The following is a 19,256-nucleotide window of genomic DNA, read 5'->3' as shown; positions in this document are numbered from 1 at the left end:
TTAGTAACGATTCCACTAGCATGAATTGACTTGGGGGAAAAAAACAAGTGTCCTGTTTGCTCTCTAGTATGGATTCTCATGTTGTCGTTAAAAATAGACCGATTAGCTATAAAATTCGTGTGTAGAGGCTTAAGTGCTGTAAGGACATCATGTTGGAGGCTTAATGATGTGTTCTCTATTTGGCCTCAAGGCACAGACACGTTAGACTCCTTCCTCAGTCATCTCAATAGCCTACATCCAAGAATCCAGTTTACTATGGAAAAGGAAAAGAACAATTGTTTACCTTTCCTAGACACCTTAGTCACACGCCTGCCTAATGATACACTTGGCTTCACTGTATACAGAAAACCCACACACACAGGCAGATACATTCACAAACTCTCCCGCCACCACCCCTCACAACAATATGGCATCATCAAAACTCTTACCAAGAGAGCCCACAATATTTGTTCCAGTGGAACCGCCCTTACTACTGAGCTTAACCACATATGGCTACAGCGAACACAGTATCAAAAAAATAATCAGTTCCTCCCCCATTCCCCGTCCTTCTCGTCAACAAGAATTTAAAAATGCCATCACCATACCCTACATCCGTGGCACATCTGAAAAAATAGCCAAGATACTAAAAATGTACAACCTACACACAGCATATAAGCCCTACCGCAAACTTGCTACCCTTATCCGTTCTACGAAAGATCAGTTCGCTCCTCTCTCGCTGCTTGGAGTTTACAAAGTACCCTGTTCCTGTAAGCTGACGTACTTTGGACAGACAGGCAGATCACCATCCATCCGCCTGGAAGAACGCAAGTCTTACATCTATAAACATAACTATGGCCATTCAGGCTTGACTGACAATGTTTTGGACACCATCCACAGAGTATCATGGAAGAAAACCACCATGCTCCACCACAGCAAATTCAAGAAAGAGAGACTTTTCTTAGAAGCAGCAGCAGCTCTCAGAAACCAACCAAATCTTAATAAATACGGTTGCATTAAGCTTCCGAAGATTTGGGAAACACTCATCACCAGAGGTCCCACCTTACATTCCAGGCCACCTACTACCGCCCTGCCCTTAGAGGGCGCTCCACCTAGATAGGACTTTAGTGTCACCCACGTGGTTGGGCTTAGTATTGTAAGATTTGTGTGTGCATGTTACATTAATTATTTTTGTAATCCCCGTAGATGTCCTAGTGACTAGGACGAAATATAGGAAGTATTAAATTCTATTTTAATTGTTTTTGAGTGTTGTAAAAAATCCATTAAGCCTCCAACATGATAGCTATAAAATTAATAATTTTTATTATTAATCAATATTTGTAAGACATTAATTCCTTTAAATTATCGATTTGTTCATAAATTATATAAATTCTAATATTTTGTGCATCTTATTTTTACCTTCCAATATTTCATTACGAAAAAAATCGCTGTTTACACGTGCATATATTCTACCCTGCATAGTCTAAAAAAAATCTGCTTCGATCAAAGCAATTGAGAAAAGACCAGTGGTCGTAAATATTTGTGTTAACAATTTCATTTGCTGCCAGTGTCTTTTTGCTGTCAGAATTCTGTTTATGAGTTGATACCTAATAATTCCAACACGTTATGGAAACGTGGTGTTTCCATGACAACCATAACTAGAAAGCGATCATTTTTCGTGACTATATCCTACAGGCGATCATTCTAGCTTAGCTTCCGCCATCAGGGTAATATAAAACCATCTGCAGAAAGAAAAGTTCGCTTCAGAATGAACGTTTTCTATAATTAAAATGACGAAATAGAGGCAATTGAATCAAAGCACACGATGGAACTGTCAGACAAGTTGTTGTTTTTTTTACGTTTTTTTTTTTCTTATTTGCTATAGTTCCGGGAAATAGAAGATGAGAGCATATAGTTTGATCAAATAATAACGAACCATTTTCTTAGTAATGCATTTCTTTCGTATCCCGTGCTACTTCTTTTTTTCTCTTGTTTATATTTTTTAAACTTTTCTTAGTTCATCATTATTATTTAAATTTTTGATTTCTAACACAAAATTTAATACTTTGCCTTTTTGTTATATATTATGTTATATATGTTATATATACTTAACTTCCGCACAGGAAGTGAACACACAGGCTACAGTCATAGGACACACCGGGGCATAGGGCTGACCACCTTATCATGTAAACGTTTGAAGATCCGTTGATTAATAAACCCTCGACAAGATGAGATGCGATACTTAACTTTCTCTAGCATTACTGATTGAATTTAATTTCTTTGTGGCATTTGCTATTATTTAGTCGAAGAACTTTTGTTGTAGTCCTATTTATTTTAAGACCAACCGTTTATCTATTTTATACAAGTTTTTCGGTTATGTTTGTATATCATTTTGATAAGATCAAAACTATGTCATCATCATAATCTTCATCTTCTAACTGTGACATAGGATTCTATTGAATTCCTGTTTGTACGTGTAACTTTTTTCATAATCTAGTCAATGACTGTGTTAAACAATAAATCGGCAATTACACAATCCTGCCTTATACCAGATCTTATCTCAAACCATTCAGACGTTGTTTGCTCTGCAATAACACACTTTTACTTCCCTTATAGGAAGTAAAAGTGTGTTATTGCAGAGAGCCCGTCATATTTCATAGGAATTCCATATCTTTTAATAATGAACTATAATGTTTCTCTATTAATAGTCAAATTCTTCAGAATTTGACTATTAATCTATAAAAATATGATATAATCGGCTTCTAAGTTCTGTGCTTTGTTCAATGATGCCCTTTAAAGTAAAAATGTGATGTCCAGTACTCCCACCTGTACAGTTTACATTCTTGATACTAACTAGATGAACCTTTTTTCAGCCCTTTCAATTATTTAATTAATTATCTTTAGTGTAGTAAGTATTTTATTCTTAATAAATAATCTAAAAATGCAGTCAAATAGATATCATTTTCAAATAAACCTCATCAGAAGACCTGTGTAGCTCAGTGGAAGTGGCGCTTGCATCCTTTGCGCTAGGCTGCTGAAGATAGACTTATAGTTTAAGTCTAGTCACTGCCTATAAACTTTTTCTAAGCCTTTCTTCGATCGGTTTCCGAGTTAGACGATCTGTGGCACGGGTATACGGTTTTTTCTCCCGGTAACTCGGATTTTTCTTCCCGTAAACTCAAGAAAATCCATCATAAAACCCACATTATTTCAGACAGTAACATATCCTGTTAGGGTTAGGTACCAAGAGATGGCAGTACTTATTTGCTGATCTCTTCATCGGTGGCCGCCTATAATTAATGATAGACATGGGCTAGCTATCTCTGATTGGCTACTGGTGGAGAGTGAATTGCCCACTCAGCCTCCAAAAGCTACATAGGGTTTAAAAACCTCGCCTACTCCCTATATGGGAATAAAAGACATTAGCTTATTATTATTATAAACCTAATCGTCAAAATCAGGATATTTAATACAGGGATTCTGTTTCCATCCCCTATATTGGTGGTCTGTCCTTCAAAATTGCTGTCGTACTCAAGGATCTTAACATTCAAATAGCGTTCGAGCCGTTTCAAACAATTTGTAGCAAAAAAAAGAAAAAAAAAGAATATGTCTGCGATATTGATCGTAAGTGAAGATGACTTTGGTCTAGTTCATCATACATCAACCACAAATTACACTACTGACTAGAATATTGACACTATAGCCTATTTAGCAAGAGTCATTATGCCCTATTTAATAAAAACTTTTTTCTTCGACAAATTAAAGAAACTATTGCAGTATACTGGTTATTCCCTTACGAGGCTGCTTCGCAGAAACCAAGGTCTCATCCTGAATGATATCTGGAAATCACTAATTAGATCTCTTGACACATCAGAATTTAGCTTGTCCAACAGTTCACTTACAGACTTTCCAACCAGACATCTGACTCGAACCGAGCATTTCTGTGGCCTAATTTAATTTGCTTTAATGTTTTGTTTTTGTTCTAACGATTTATTTGTTCTCACATCGGTAACACCGAAAAATGCACGTAATGCGAAATTTCTCCACGATAGCTTTATTTTAGACCCGTATTGAATTAAACAAATAATTGTTTTTTAGACTTCAATACAAACTTCGTTCATTCAGTAAAATTTACATCTTTGAGATAGGGGATGAAAATTTATTCCAAATGATAAGAATATTGAAGCATGGTCAAAGTTATAAATATTCCAGGAAGAAATTTGTTTTCTTCGTTTAAAGATGGAACCATTTCACGCATTTACTCGTTGTTGTGTGCTTTTTGTCTAGTGCTGTTTCCTGTGATGCTTTTAGTTTCGTTAAACTTCGATCTTTTACTCATAAACGATGCACTTTACTCGGTTATCGTAAAAGTAAAAATAGTCCACGGGTAGTTCGGAATGGGAGGAAACAAATACAAAAGTGCTTTTCGTGTTGAAATCCAGTTTTTTACGAAAGTCGACTAAAATGGAGAATTTATGAACGACATCAGAATTTTCTCTTTATGGAAAATTTCTTTCAACGGAAGAAGGGGGCGCTACCATCGAATTTAATTAACTTTAGTTCATTCAGAAGTGAATACGAATACAAATAATAATAATAATAATTTTTATTCGATTTTTTTTTAATTTTAAAGAATTATTTTAAAAGGCTGATTTTATTTTATTTTAACGAATTTTAATTTTTTAATAATTTGAAATTAAAATAATTACCAGTTATTATTATTCTATATTTGGATTGTAAGCTTTAGACATAACCCAAAGCGAGACACCACAAACTACTGTTGAAGACTATGACACGAAGATGCTCTTAGCGTCCCTTGGAATATGTTCTTTTAAGGTTGCTGAACAACAGATGACGAAAATCTGAATAAATACAAATTTATTTCAGTTATTTACTTAGATCAGAACAGTTCCCAGTAATCAGCACACAAGTGAAAATAATGAAAGCAATTGCTTATGGGACAAGTGGCTCGAAATCTTGGTCAACATTCATCTGAATATCCCCGGGAAAGTTTAAGCTACATTTGGGCCTACACTCTCAAGTAGACAACGGCCTAGATTAGACTCAACTCGACTCAGAACATCTCCTTTGCCTTTGTTACACACACAGCGGACAACGGCCCACATTGTCTGCTTGAGACTGTCGTGATTACATGATCAACATGCGTTGTAGTTCATTGGCCACGACAACACCTCAGTATTTGTTCCTTGTATACCTCTCTCAATGTATTATACAGAGCTTTTATTAATTTTAAATTGTTAAATAAATTTATTTAACTGAAAATAAATGTCGAATAAATGTATTTGCATGTTCTCAGAATACTATGCTAATATAGTGGTTGAACCCCACACCATAAAAGCGCAATGCGATGTACCCTAGAACTTGGGAAGGTGGTTGTGGTGGTGGTGGTGGTGGGGGGGGGGGGGTTATACAAGAAAAAAGTCTTCAATGGATGGCTCTGATGAAAGTCCTCAAAGAAAGCTTGTTTGAAGAAGTTAGAAAGCAAATATTACGAAATTAGTGATTCCTAGCACAGTCAGTAGTATCTGCGCCCCTTTGATTGGAAAGATCTGCGTTCGATACCATTCTTATATTACGAGAGAAATGTCTGTAAGGAATTTCATCTAACGATGAATCATATGACTTCCTCACACACGAAATTTGCTAACAATTGCACTTGCTTTACTTGGTCATAAACCACTTTCAAAATTCCATTTAATATTTCATATGTTTCTAAAAATCTGGTGAGAAGGGTTCCTGGTATTCCAATAACAAATCATTACTGCGTTTCCACGTATTTCATTTTATTGTTAGTGTTTTGGAGAGTAATTTCATAGGGAGAATTTTTGAGTTTATAACAAAGGCTATTTTTCGAATTTAACACTCCCATCAGTAAAATTCCTGTATCTGAAAAAAAAAAAAAAAAGATTCGAAACTCCTCCTAACTTGTGCTGTAGGCTTTTATATGAAAGAATGCAGATTTAGATGTGGTCTCTCGGTTATCCGTATATCAATACAAAGGAATGGAATATTCTCCGTTACTGCATTCATTCAAATACTATTCCTTCAGAAAATGATTTCATGAGAGTGAAATATAATGATGATACCGTAACTTTACAAAAAACATTTCCTCGAAAATAGTATTTGAACGATGCAAGTGATATGGCGATCGATCAGCATGTCGGTTTATTTTTTTTTATTTATTATTTTTTTTCTACTACCCATTTAGCTTTTTAACATAGGATTTAAATTATATTCTGGATTTTTATGGCATATTTCAATTTTACAACTGTTCCTTCATTGTTACAACCGTTCTCGCCATTCCATCTTTTATAAAAGAATATATCGATATGCTGCACACGCACGAATATGTGTGTGTGTGTGTGAATTATTATACAAAGTTTCATATCCGAATTTTGATAATAAATTCAATAACAAACATTATAAAATTATTTACTTATTTATTAACCAATCAAAAGTTTTATTTTGTTATCTCATTAAGAACTTTATTCAGTTGGACTGAATACAGTAATAACATTACTAATATTAAATTCATGGAATAATTTTCAAATGCATGGAATATTTTAATATATTTTTTCATAAAAAAAACAGGCATGTTTTACCACGTAGAGGTCGCTAGTTCTTGCAGAAGATAGGATTTCCACGTAAATTAAAAGATAGGCTGCCTAGATAACTTGTCTGCACGCCAGTCACGTACGATTTTTAAAAAGAAGCAAGCAAACAAAAAAAAAAAAAAAACGCGTGACTGACTTACATAATATGCTGAAATTTGTTTTCTTCGTATAATGCTAAGATGAAAATTTAACAAAGTTTGAGTGAAAGAAAAAAACAAAAAACGAAAAGTGAGTTACTTTTTTTTTCATTTATTGTTAATATTTCATAAATTTATAGCATGTTGAAATATTAATGAATTAAAATGTAATTCTGCACAATTATTAATTCGTTTATTAATATTAATGTATTAATATTAATAAATTGTTAATGTTAATTATCGATATTAATAATAGAAATATCCTACACTCATACTAAGTAATCAGTCAAATAATGATATTTCGTGTGCTAGACGATATACGCAACACCTAGCCTATTCGATTAGGCCTAACTGTGGTCCAAAGCAAGAATAAACTATGATACAATTTGGGAAGATTTTACTAATTTCCCATAGCTAATCATCTTAAATTAGGGGCTCAACCAAATGTACCCCCCACAGTGCTCCGTATTTGCTACATTGCAGACAATAATACATCAAGTGATCACAAAATACGATAAATAATTGTATATCTGTAAATTTAGTTTTACAAGAGAATTGGATTGGTTATAATTATCTAACCAGCATATTATGTCTGTTAATTGAATATAATATCATCTGGCTTGTTTGCCTATTTTGTGGGATGAAAATCCCGTGTTCTCCAGCAGAAAAAAAAAAGAAAACTTTTCACTACTTCTGAGACTGGCTAACTCTCGGTTCAATTTAAATCCCAGCTAAATAATTACTGTGTCCCAGACAGAATTCGAACCCGGGTGTTTCAAACAGAGGGCTAATGTTTTTTATTTTCCATTTGGTTTTTTTACCATTATCGTCATCTCTGGAAGGATTTTAGTCCATCCCTCTGTTCAGTCTTGATTAACCTCTAGCCCCTTGTATCTGAGTGATCTCAATTTTTCCATTCTTTCCATGTTTTCTGTCCTTTTATTTTCTTTTTTATGTATAGATTTTTTATCCATTACTGAGTGCATGTTTAGTTCTTTTTCTGTACTTTGTCCCAGAGTGGTAATTCTGTAGGAATTTCATTTTACTGACTACATCCGAATATGAGACGATATTTAATGGTCCGGAGGAGCCACTAGAACACATGGGAAGATGTACTGCTTATATGTATTCTTTAGATTGAGTTGGAATCGATCCTGTTTTATTGTATGTTTTTATTGAAAAGAAGCAGATTAAATTCTCAAACGAGGCATGCTGACATCTGCTTTATTGTATTTACAACTCAGTCGATAGCTGCTGTAAAGAAACACTAATGGCGATTTGCAGATTGACTGCATTGTCTATATATAATTGAGTATTGTATTTAATATTCAATAAGAATGCGACATTTAGCACCAAATTCAAAATAAAGTGCTTCGAATAGCACAGAAACACAGTCCTACACACAGCCACTGAATTAGAAACTGTTATTTAATAACTTAGCCCGAATCACGGCACATCGGCATACATTTAACCTGGTGTGTTGTAGCCATAGATGCGATCCAACACCTTGTAAAATGTACAATCCTTTAACTGGATGATTTGCTCCCTAATCTGTTTTTCTAACATGTCCCATACATTCTCAATGGAGTTCAGATCCTGGAGTCGTGGTGGCCACGGAAGATGGTGGAAGTCGCTGTCATGCTCGCTGAACCACTGCTGAACAATTTTTGGGCGATGGACATTAACATTGCTGTATATTAAACAACCGTCACCTGCTGGATAAAAAGTCAACATTGCAGGATGAACTTGATCGGCAATAATGTTCAGATATTCCTTGGAGGACACTAAACTTTCCAATATCAGAGGATCCGTTTCGTACCAACAGAACATGCTCCACACCATGACACCATCTCCAGAACGTTGAGTTGTGTTTACAAAGAAAACCGGGTTCATTGCTTCATGGGATTATCGCCAAATCCTCTGCCTCCCGTACAGAACAAGGTGCAGCGTGATATGTAGGACTACATGACTTTTTTCCAGTCTTCTAGTGTCCAGTCACGGTGTTCCTGAGACCACTGTATACGAACTTTCGGGTTCTTCGCAGAAATCAGTCGTTTTCGTATAGGCATGCGACTGTCAATACCGATTCTCTTCAAATCCTACCTTTGACCTTGTGTATCGCTATAATCTTTGCTATGGCAGAGTATAACCTTTGCTGTTCTTGCGCCAATAAACAATAAACCAACCAAAAATCTTCAATTCCTTGCGCATAGTAGAGTAAGAACAGCCTTCATTAAATGCTTCGGTCAATTGCTGTACACAGGAAGTTTTGTTTGTCCGTACAAGCTTTCTCAGATAACGGCGAAATCATTCCTGACAGACTCTTTTAAGACCACAAGACAAGCAAGTGGATTACTTTTCCACTGATTAAACACCCGGAATCTCTCATCTTTTGAGAAACCAGTGCTCTGCTGTTTACAAAATCGTGGCTCCAGCCAGAAGGGCACCCAATAAGTCCTTTATCGAACTCCGAATGATCTTTTATTTTTTCCATTGTGATCATCACTATTGACGATTACCGACCAGCGGCATTCTTAAATAGTTGCCCTGAACACGTGACCAAATATTTTTCATATGCGCTGCGTAAGTGACATTTACGTACATCTGCACAAAGGTTTCTTATTCACTAGCCGGTATGTACATAACATATATAGTACTCTGTGAATATTCCCACTAATTGGAGTTCCTAAAATGCTTTTGCAGGGTTCTAATTAATTAGCTCATATATTCATACCAGTTACAAGAAGCCCAGTACCTAGAAGGTGGAAACTGCGACCTATGAATGAAGTTTTGCCATTGGATCTTAAAAAATCCTATGCGCAGATGCCATTTATTCAGACGTTTACTCGAAAATTGAGTGGATAATGCTTATAATGATCCTCAAATTATGGTTACGAAATCCAAAGATACTTGGAAGGTTGTGGGCGATTAAATGCCTGTTAGAACAACTGATGATGATGATGAATATTTCTAATAAGCATTTATGCGGGTAAAATTACTCATACTACAGTTTAAAAAAAAAAATCAGTTTTCAGTAAATGTTTGAATGTGAACATGCTGAGAACAAATTAATCGGGTCATCCGTGTTGAAACGACAATCTAATGAGGAAAAATGGCTTTTTTTATTTTTCGTAAAATGGACTATCTAGCCGTTTAAAGGATGTTTTTTATTAACTTGATGGGTTGATGGAGCTCTATGAATTCATCTCCCTCCTCTGATTATTCGACTCAAAGGATTGGTCGAAGAGGTCCTAATCCTTGGTGAGCATTAATGATAGGATCCATTGGTGAGTTTTGGACTCTTAAGAATACATTCGATATGATAAATAAAACACAAATATTATTAAGACATGTGGAAATGTTTATCGAAGCCGAACTAAGAAGTCATTATAACAACTGATATTCCACCTATTATAAAAGCTGTTATAAGCTTATTCACAGATATTAAAGTGTTTTTATTACTTCTAATTCTAAAATCGACATATAGAATTCTAGATTGAGAAAAAAATAGTCTAACACATGCATATCTATATATATATATATATATATATATATATATATATATATAGAAAGTATTTTTACCTTGGGTATAATTATGTTAAAGATACCAAGCAATTTTAAACCTGGTTTTACTCCATTTTTCCCAAGTAAGCAAACAGACAAAAATGTCAAGTTTGCGCCTGCAAGTGATGCAAGACTAGCTGAGCCTACAGGTAGTGCAAGACCAAGGCAACTCGTGGTAGCGGTGGAACAAGCTCCGATCACTAATCTGAATATTTACCCTTAATGCCAAAACACATCTCCAAGAAGGGGATGTATGATGTTTTGCATTAAAGGCAAGGGGCCACTACCCAGACCGGTTTACGTTCCCGCAATTTACGTTTTCCTGCCATTTACATCATTTTCCGTTGGTCCCGTCTTAAGGCCTATTCTTAATATATTGTTTTCCCACCATTAACAACTTGATGTGGACATTATTTCCCTTGATTTGCGTTTTTTTCTCGGGTGGCGATACTGATTTTCGAATCGATTTCTGCGGAAATCTGCTCATTTCTGTTCCCAGATGGCGTTGCTTTCGGCTGTAGTTTCGTTTTCGGCTGTAGAACGTAAACCCAGACCGGTTTACGTTCCCGCAATTTACGTTTTCCTGCCATTTACATCATTTTCCGTTGGTCCCGTCTTAAGGCCTATTCTTACGATATATTGTTTTCCCGCCATTAACAACTTGATGTGGACATTATTTCCCTTGATTTGCGTTTTTTTCTCGGGTGGCGATACTGATTTTCGAATCGATTTCTGCGGAAATCTGCTCATTTCTGTTCCCAGATGGCGCTGCTTTCGGCTGTAGTTTCGTTTCCGCCATCACGGTGACTTGCAGCAGTAATGTAGTGATGAGCGATACCGTGATTTTTCAATCGCAGTACGAATTGATAATGCAGAATTTCTGCTACGTAATTTAGCGTGTGCAAGTTGCGGTGGTAGATACATGGAGAAAAAAGACAGAAAATGTATTTCGGTAGAAGAAAAGATGGCAATTCTGCGACATGTAGATTGGCATGCCGGAACACGTGTGTATTTAGCAAAAGATCTTGGACTCTCCGTGTCCACTTTGAACACGATAGTAAAAAACAGGTCAAGCATTGAACTCAATGCAAAGTAATCTGGCGCTATGTCAAAAAAAAAAAAAAAAAAAAAACGAAAAGCAAAAATAATCAACAATTAAAGATTTTTTAAAATAGATAAATGTAAGTATTTGTAAATTAATTTATTTTCAGTTATTAAATTTTGTAATCTAGTATGTAGACTCACAACTAGCAGTAAGTCATCTTTTAGCCTTTTTTCCCCTGCTATTTACACTTTTTTCCATTTGTCCCCTGAAAAGTGTAAAAAAGGGGTTTTACTATATATATATATATATATATATATATATATATATATATATATATATATATATATATATATATATATTATCATGCTTTTACTCCATTTCCCAAGTAAGCAAACAGACAAACAAGTCAAGTTTGCGCCTGCACGTATTGGAAGTCTAGCTGACCTCACTTGCACTACTTTGAGGGTCAGCTAGACTTCCAATACGTGCAGGCGCAAACTTGACTTGTTTGTCTGTTTGCTTACTTGGGAAATGGAGTAAAACCAAGTTTAAAATAGCTTGGTATTTTAACATATATATATATATATATATATATATATATATATATATATATACGTCCCATATAATTTTTTTTATATGGGAAAAAATGAAAATTGTAAATCAGTGTCTTTTATTTTTACTCATCTTCTGATCGAAATAGTCTCCTTACTCATCCTTACACAATTTGGGGTTTGCATACGTTCCAAGGCCCGAAATGTTCGAAAATCGATTTGAATTAAAAATCCCTGAGTTAGATTTATCATATTCTCATAACTTTATCAGTTGCTTTTGCCGTAATTCCAAAACAGCAACAACTACAATAGCCTTTCTGTCTTCTAGCATACTGCCTTAGTCCCCACAAACATTTAGGCCACTTAACTTAACACATTAACTAATTCGCTTGCTTTATTAGGATACTTTTACGGGTTAATTTTCTTCTGTCTGGTACATTTTACAGCCAAATCTATATTCGACCAGTTCTTAAACGGACTGTGCGCTTGTTGAAATTTTAACTACCGTTAGCTTGTAACTAGGAGTTCCCCCCCCCCCCCAACTCACGTTTTCATCTCGAGTACAGTTAAATCGGCCATGAAAACACACGCAATTTATAGATAAAAAATACCGTTGTTATTGTGGCTGATGGCGTCGATAATAGCAGTGCCAATAAGTGTAATTGGAGAATTAAGTAGTAGGTGAGATAGGCCTGTGCAGCACAGTGGAAATGACGCTTGTATCCCCTGCGCTAGGCCGCCAGAAGATAGACTTATAGTTCAAGTCTAGTCTGAGACTAGACTGGAACTATAAATAGACTTTAACTTTATATTGAAATATAAAGAAAGCTTAGAAAAAGTTCAAGTCTAGTCTCCGAATAGACTTGAACTTTTTCTAAGCTTTCTTCGACCGATTCTCCAGTTAGTCGATCTCTGGCACCGGCAAGCGGGTTTTTATCTCCTAGAAAGTCAAGAAAATCGGCCGCCTATAATTAGTGATAGACAAGGGCCAGCTATTTCTGATTGGCTACCGGTGGAGATTGAACTGCCCACTCAGTCTTCGAAAGCTAAATAGGGTATAAAGGCCTCGGCTACTCCCTATAAGGGAATAATAATAATAATAATAATAATAATTATTATTATTATTATTATTATTATTAGGTGAGATGTGTATAATGAAGTGGAGTGAAGTGCCCTCCCACAATGAGTCCTTGTTTTCCTTGGAGGCGTCTCGTAACAACAAATAAATAAATACATAAACTGTGATCAAGGAATACGTTTATCTAATTATAAATAGTTTTGATGATTTTTGAATTATTTAGTTGTCCTAATTCGCACCTTTCAACAGGTAATCATTTTAGAGTGTTGTCAAGTCTGCGATACAATTTAGTGTTCAAATCGATATTGTGCAGCTAATTCTGGCTTCCCGATTTAGTGCTGGTGTTGTGGTCAACATCACCAACATACATGTCATGGCCTTCGTAAATCAAAAGGCGTGTTTTATTATAACCATTTGTATGGAAGGTTGCTGGCGTCTGCAAAAGAATTGATGACCTTCTTGGAGATATTTCTTGTTACTCAAGACAAATTAACTACATCTTCTTTGAATCATAATGCAGCATCAGATTTAATGTGAGCATTAATATGGAAGCTGTAATGTTTCGGTGGCTACGAAAAGACAAATTACCCAATTCATCTTATATCTCGTACACTTACTTTTCTTGTACTGTAACAATGTTGTTAATATTTCATTCACTGAAGTTCCCTCCTCTCTCTCTCTCTCTCTCTTTCCGACCATCTAGCTGTCTGCCTAGAAAATGGTGATTGTATTATCAGCAAAACCTAGTAAGTTTCAAAATAAAGAAGCACGCTGATGTTACATTTTATTTTAAGATAATATTTATTAACTTTAATTTTACTTAACTATTCAGAATATAAGTAAAAAAAGAAAAAGGGCAAAAAAATGGTATTTCTTTTATCTAGTAAGCTCTGTTAGATGGCGTCTTCATGAAGCATATTGCGTGTTGCACGTGAACATACTGGTTATCATTCTCGATGTCGCGTGCAAACGACGTGAGCAAGCAGCATAACTTAAGTAGAGTTATTTTTCAAATACATTTAAAGAGATGGCAATAGGCGTGCATGTGGGTTATAAGTATAGAATTCCCCATAGGAATTATAAATATGTCAAAAATATTTTAGACGTACGAATTCTGTATTTAATATTTGTTGTGTTACTAAATTTAATTTTATTGTTTTAGTGATTTGTTTGGGTTATGGATTACAGAAATTTAATTTGAAGATTACCAGAGTGCCATCTGCAGTTCGTTTATATATAACCAGACAAGAATTATTAATAAAGTTGGTAATATTCGTAATGTTGCGTGGCGGTTAGACGCTAATGGCATCTACCAAAAAAGTATGAATTAAGTTAATATATGCTAGCAGTAATTCAACCAATAAATTAGATAGATAAATTCAATAATGTAGTGAAATATGCGCAATAATTTTATCCTGAAAGCCTGTCTTAGGTAAGTGCAAATTGCTCTACCACACGGGACCACTACTTTATAGTCACGGCCAAATATTTATGTTTAACGATGCACAGAAAGAGCTTTTAAAAAATATATTTTTTGAATTTTTATGGCGGAAATAAAAATATCGCGTAGTATATCAAATAATTTTAAAGTAGCCATGAGCTTTGGTAAAAAAAAAAAATTCAAAAATAAATAAATAAAGAGCTTTAGAAATTATGGATTATACGATATGTAATTTTATTTAAATATTACATTGAAACTACCTTATGATTGCTACAACACAACGGGGAAATTAGTGTAAGGGAAAGCAAACTGTCGTTGCATTTTTGAGAAATTAAAAAAATTGTTATGACTTGTAAATGATGAGTTTTTGTAACTAATTAGTATTCATCGAAGCTACTCTGGCTGGTATTCTCGAAGGACGATAGTATAAGACACGAAACTTTAAGACGCCTCGCATAGTCTTGATAAATTCAATTAGTTTGGCAATAATTAAGAAGTGAAGTTATTTGAAGGCAACCAACCAAAACGCTTGAAACTTAATCTTTATAATTCATGAGGCTATATATATATATATATATCCTCAGTTTTCAATTATAGTTAATGAAAATAATTAAAATTATAATTTAAATTTTGAAAATGTAGAAAAGCTAAAGTTTACTTCATCATGAACATTGAGCTTCCTAATGTCTTGTTATCTACGATGCTTTTTTTCCCACAATATCATAGTTGATTTCTAACATCACAATTCGTATACACAATTCATAATTCATTATATGTATCCCAGCGTAAAATCCATCATAAAGTGACGAGTAAAATATGTTAATAAAAGAAAGCTCTTGTTGCCCGAATGTTTTTTTTTTTTTTAAATCTCACACATGAGGGATCACAAAGCCTATAAGACAATGCCATATGTAAGTAATTAAGGAGAAAGAAGTAATCTATTGGCACGTTTCTCGAGAGCCTGGGGCTGTACTCGTGGGGAAAACAGTATGGAGAAGGCTTTTCCAAAGAATAGAGGTAGACTGACGAAAGCTGATGAAATGTCGGTTCAATATGTTTGAAGTTGGGCTGTACACGACTGTTGACCAGTGGCTGCTGCAGTTCTTACATGACCAGAGGAAAACAGAGGAATGGCCATCGAAGTAACTATTAAGAAGGCATCATGCAGAAGCAGAACATATGGGAAAGTGACTGGAGAAGGCTATTAGAGATAGAGGGACGATTCGTCCATTAGGTACATTACCTTCCACAAGAATCCCACTGAAGGCCGGAGGAACCACCCCAAATAGGAGAATAATATTCCAAGATTGATTAGATTTGAGATTTGTAGCGTGCTAGGAACTAACAGGAGAGAAGCAGTATTTGAATGGAAAAGAACACCGGCGACTTTCAGAGGCCGTTTGTACAACTCTGTGAATTTCAGTGCTATTAAGGCACAGTCTCCATAAGAAGGATCCTATTCAATCTCTTACTTTGGATGCCGTATAGTGTTCCATGTTTTTTTGGAATCGGTTTTCCCTTGGACTGACTTTCATATTCAGTATTTGTCCTGGCATGGGTATATGCCAGGAAATCGTTGGCCTCTTCGTCCTCTCTGAAAAACTTATATTCTTTTCCGTTCAAATGGCAGAGTGATCAGTGTCCAAGACATTGGTCGTGGCAGATCGTGAACCTTGAATTTGTGAATGCTGAGTGTGAATTAGTTAAAGATTCAGTATGATAGATATTGACGTCTGTAATAATTGTATAATCTATATATAATGTATAATTGTTAATACTAATTATATAATAGTTTAAACTAGCTGCCTCGATGAATTTTTAGCTCCAAGAAAATTGCTGTAACTACAAGCTGTAACAAGTATTTTTCTGAGGTATTTTTGCCGTAATAATTCACAGTTATTCCCGATGTAAGTTACATTTTGTGCATATTGCGAAGGAGATATAAAAACATTTCAGCCACAACAAAGACTTGTTGTGGTTGTCTTGGATAAATGGAGTCTGCTTCCATTTCGTTCGAAATCGACGCAGACTATCGACCTTTATCGATCTAGTGTTGGTAGAGGTAGTGCCGAAGCCAACGTATTTAACCCTGTTACAGATATTCCATTCAACTGCTGGTCAAAAATTGCACTTGCCATCTGTTCGCCTGTTACAGCCAGAAGTTGTGGAACACCAAGCAGGTGATCTACTCCTTTACTTGAAACGAGAATCGGAAGGTGGTCAACGAATACCCATAGAAAAAAAGCAGCTTGGAAATTAGAGAGTAGACTTGTTAAAACATGTTCGGGTTGGGAATATACACGTTGTTGTTTGCTTGTTATGCTATTTCAATACACAAGCTTTGATACGCCGTCGCGACCCCTAAACATTCAATAAATTTCGGATCCTACCACATGTAGATAATCAGGGAATGTCTGCGTAAGTCTGGTGTCTCCTCCAAATCCTCCTATCTAGGACTGTAACCCCATCCAAGTTCTTCATCCTCAAGTCCTCTTCCACCAGCTCCTTCCATATCTTCTTTGGCCGCCCGCGCTTCCTCCTCCTCCCCTGCACATCCATCTGCACGACCTTTCTTCCCATATATTCGTCCTCTCTCCTCATCACATGACCAAACTATCTCAAACTTGCCTCCTGTATCTTCGCTCCTAAGTTCGTAATTTTTATTATTCCTTCTACATAGTCCTTTCTCAGACGATCCTTTCTGGTCACACAGCACATCCACCTAAGCATGCTCATCTTCGTTACCTCCATCCTGCTGATGTTATTTTTCCTCAGGGCCACAGTTTCCATAGCATACGTCATAGCTGGTCTCACTGCTGTCCTGTAGATTTTGCCTTTTAGATTGATCAGCACCCTCTTATCGCATAGCACTCCAGCTATCTCCCTCCAGTTCCTTCATCCAGCTTGTATCTTGCATCCCTTCCTTCGCATGCTGTAACCACATCCTCTCTATCCTCTTTCACTGTTGAACCTAAGTATCGAAAGTCCCTAATCTTCCCGATGACATTTTCTTCCACCTCCAGATCTGTCTCTTGGTGGTCCCACTCGGTGGACCACAATTAGGTGTCCAAATATTTTTGTCAATATAGTATATGTGTGTGTGTGTATGTAGGTTATATATAGGAAACACCCTATAACTTATTTGAAACTGGCTGATTCGCATTTAGTTGGAAAGTCCATATAAAAGTTCCTCGTGTTCCACACAGGATTTGAACACAAGCCTTTCCAAAGTAAAATGCCGTGTTGCTTTCCCAGCTACGCTACAGAGGCGCTTCGGCAGAGGGAATCGATAGACTCTCTCAGGTCGCAAGGAAGGAGAATTGTTTTGTGGCTTGTCACTTAAAATACAGTCTAAAAATCTTACAGTTACGCCTTATATATATGTTTTAATTAGAAAATGGGTTGCTTATATCCATATATCTAAAAGATACTATATTTTCTATCTCGAAACAAGAATCTTGAGGAGGAGAGAAATCCGAAATTTCTCTTGCTCGATAAGGTATAAAATTTGAAATTATAAATTTTTTAATTTTTTTTAGAAATTTTATATTTTTTTTATCTATAAATCACTGGCTTACTCATACCTTCAAAGTCGTATGTGGTTTTTGTATCTCACACGAGATCACTGGCCCCAAATTAATCAAAAGAAATATTTAAAACTGATAAATAAAAAAAAATAGTAAACGAAGATGAGAAGTATCAACAATAGTGCCTTAGGATGTGAAATTAAAGTTTGTTCGTGATTTCTTGAGAAATGGCGCGTCTCAGTTATCCTTCCAAATAAGTGCTTTTAAGCCATTATTCTGAACCCTAACAGCTTACTTTATATTTCTTTTATTTATTTATTTTTTCAATCTTTCTTTATACCCTGAAGCTCTTTTATGATTCAAAAATAAGCGCCAATCCTCACTTTTCGTCGCACTTTACCAGAAGGTTCAATGAACCAAAGTATTTACTTTATGTTATTCCTTAAAGCTATTACACTTCTTCTTTGAAGAGTGTAGACGAGAGGAAATAGTATCAAAAGAGAAGAAAGTTGGTGTTTCTCTTTGTAGTTCTTTCAACAACACATGATAAAAAAAAAAAAAGTCTTTTCCGCTGCGAATTCGATGCCACATTGTCTATCATCGATAAAATACACATTTAAGTGTTTTTTTTTGTGTGTTGTGAACAAAGGATGTAAAAGTAAATGCGTCTGATTTGAAGAGGACTAATTAAAAGAGATTTGTTCAAGTTTTTCGATATTTCGTGAATTAGATTGTTGGTATTGCATTGGCAAACAATAACTAAAGATAATTACAAGCTATCAGTTGTTCTCCGGTTGCACGCTGATAAAAAAAAAAGTTTGTCGTTTTTTGAGTGAAAACTAATTTTGCAGAAAGTATATTATTAAGGTGAAGATGTGAGTTGTTCGATCTTGGTTTGTATTCTGACGTCATCAACGAACAAAAGTGGACGTAAAGGGACTGCACAAATCAATTCTCTTCGCCTGCTTGTTAGCAATGCAAAATCAAATTCAGGTACTTCAGAATTGAGCTACGTGACATCTTTATTACATCGCATGTGGAAAGAGCAAAGAGAAAGGCACTCAAAGCGTGAATGTAAATTGTAAGATTGTGCTCCCTCATATCGAAGGAAGAGCTGTCCAAAACGTTTCAAGCTTGGCATTTAAACTATTCTATCATTCTGCAGATAGAAAGCATTAAATCAAAAAACGGACATCACCGTTGGTAAATTTTCTTAATTTATATTATCTGTCTAGCTTAACCTCCCATATTACTATTGTATATACAATATACAGCGGTACAGTGCTAAATAAAAAAGTGTCG

Source organism: Typopeltis vanoorti, chromosome 9 (genome assembly GCF_054136105.1).
Source record: "Typopeltis vanoorti isolate ZY-2024b chromosome 9, IOZ_Tvanoo_1.0, whole genome shotgun sequence".
Classification (NCBI taxonomy): domain Eukaryota; kingdom Metazoa; phylum Arthropoda; class Arachnida; order Uropygi; family Thelyphonidae; genus Typopeltis; species Typopeltis vanoorti.
Note: the sequence above shows the minus strand (reverse complement) of the source record.